Genomic DNA, 2,968 nt, shown 5'->3' with positions numbered 1-2,968 from the left:
ATAGGTTGGGGGGGAGAAGGCCTCCCCCCATCCCTATAGGGGTAGGGGATCAAGCCTACTTAAATATATTTATTAGTAGTAAAATTATTTTACTATATTGGTAAATAGACTTATAATAAAAGTTATAAAATCTTAAATATTTATATATATTTTAATAATTTTTAAAATAAGTTAAATATAAATAATTTTTATATATTTGGAATTCATTCTAATATTTTAGTAATTTAGAATATATCTAATAAAGTTAATTTAAAAAATATAAAAATAATACTTCTATAAATTATAAATAAAATAAATATAGTATAATTTATCTAATATATATATAATATATTTTTAGTAGTAAATTAAGTTTAATTATTTTATATAAATAATAATATTATTAAAATATATAATAATAAAAAATTAATAAAATTATTTAAAATAATATCAATATATCATTAAAAGTAGAAAAATATATTTATAAAATTAAATAATATCATAAGAAATTTAAAATTATTATATTATATTTTAAAAATTATTTTATATTTATATTCTACTATAATATATAATAAATAATATATATATACTAAATTAAGTTTTATCAATTAGTAAATACTTTAAAAGTAGTTAATTAATTAAAAGATAAATAGAATTATATAATAATTCTTAAGAGTTACTATATTAATTTTTCCATAATTAATATAGAAATACTATATATTATTTTTCTTTATAATAAATATAACTAAGGAGATAATATAAATCTCAGATAAATTAAAAAAGTTTTAAGCTTATTTTTACTATAAATAATTATAGAGAGTAGCTAACTTATCCTTTAATATATTATATAATAAAGAGTTAGGAATAAAAATATTTTTTCTTAAATATATTTCTATATCTACTAGTAGTCTATATAGTAGAAGAAATTTATAAGCCTTTACTTTATTAAAGATATTCTTATAGCTATATAATTATAGGGGAACCACTCTTGGAGGAGGCCTATCTAGAGTATTATAATAAAGCTAGATAATAGTAGATATAGAGGTATTTATAGCTAAATCTTCTCTAAAAATATAGAAGGGAGTAGAGTTTTTAGAGGAGAATAAATCTAAGAGTAATAGTTAGATATTTAAAATATAAGGAGAGTAGAGAATAAGAGCTAACCAGTTAGTAATAGAAGAGTTTTCTATCTTTAATTAGAGTATATTAAGGATTATAGAAAAAATTATATATATAAAGTAGAAATAATAGTAGTAAAATTCATTATTATATTTTATAATTAGGAGGTATGATATATATATTTAAAGCGTATAAATAGTAGAATTTAAAATATTTACAGCTAAAGAGATTTTATATAAAATATACTCTATATTTAAAAAAATAATAATTATTAGATTAATAAAATTATATATAAAACTAGAATTAATTATAGTAAGTAAAAAATAGTAGAAAAAGTATTAATTAGAAATAATAAGTAAGTTATATAGTATAGCTTTAATAAATAACTTATAAAAGTAATAATATATAAAAATAGTAAAAAATTTTCTTCTATTATATTTTATAACTCCAATATAGATAATTATTGATTTTTTATTTTTAGAAATTTTAAAAAATAAAATATAGAAATAATAATATATAAATATAAAAATAAAGAAAATATAATAACTTTATATTAAAAAGTAAAAAAATAAAGATTCTAATATAGATATAATTTAAAATTAAAAAGTAGAATTAGTTATTTTTTTAAATAATAGAATATTAAGTATAATTTATAATTTGATATTTAGAATTATTATACTAAATATATAAGTTCTTATAATAGTATTACTAATATTTATTCTCCAGGATATTTAAGTTATAATAGATTTTTAGAAATTATATATTTAAATAGATAAATAATATAATAAATTTTACTTTTTATCTAAATAAAATTAATTATATTAGTAGATTTAGTTACTCTATTAGTTAGAGATATTATTTAGCCTTAAGAGTAATAATTTTCTATATAGTAAAAGTTTTAGGCTAGCCATTAAAGTAGATATAGATAATTTAATTTAATATATAAAAAGATAATTTTAAATAAAATATAGAGTAGATAACTAAATTATTCTAGAGAAGATTAATAATAAGAGTTTTAAATCTAGTAATAAAAGATAATATTAAATTCTCTAGATATATTTTAAATTTCTTAAGTTTTAGCTCTATATTAAATATAATGTTAAATACTATATAATTATCCTATAATTAAACTTTAAGAACCAGCTATAATATAATATAAATATTTTTTTCAATTATAATTATTAGATATTTTAATATAGTATTAAAAAGAGGTAACTTATTATATATATAATTTAAAATATATTATTTAAAATAAATTATTCTTTTAATTAGTTATTAATATCTATAAGCTAGAATTATATATTAGTAGATTAATTATAGATATTAGGTTCCTTTAACTTAATCCTAGCTAGTTTCTTAACTAGTTCTACTTATAAAATCTATCACAGGGGAGGGCCTACTAGAGGCTATTAATTAATTTACTATTTAAGACCTTTAATATAGTTTAATAAAGCTTAAATAGTAGCTTCTTAAAAAACTTTCATTACTAAAAATATTATATTAATAATAGTTTTAGGATATTATTTAGATATATTTAAAGTTAAAGTTATTAAAGATTAAAATATTACGAACTTAGCTAATTTTAAAAAATATTTAAATTATAAAATAAATAATAATTAAACTAGAATAAATATAGTATAGTATATATTTATAATTATACTAAATATTAATAATTATAGAAGGGGTCTGGGGCGGATATATCAGAAGTAGCCGAGTGTGGGCCACGTGATGGTCACCTGACGTAGTCTCTTTCAGTACACGAGACTGCTTAGTCATTAGCCGTATGTCACATGATGCATTATGTAATCTTTCCCCGCCCAAGGGTAGGCAAGAAAGGCCGCCGGGAGATCCGGGAGACGCCCGTATCAGATTC

Source organism: Trichophyton verrucosum (assembly GCF_000151505.1).
Source record: "Trichophyton verrucosum HKI 0517 chromosome Unknown contig01011_1.f1.exp, whole genome shotgun sequence".
Lineage (NCBI taxonomy): Eukaryota > Fungi > Ascomycota > Eurotiomycetes > Onygenales > Arthrodermataceae > Trichophyton > Trichophyton verrucosum.
Note: the sequence above shows the minus strand (reverse complement) of the source record.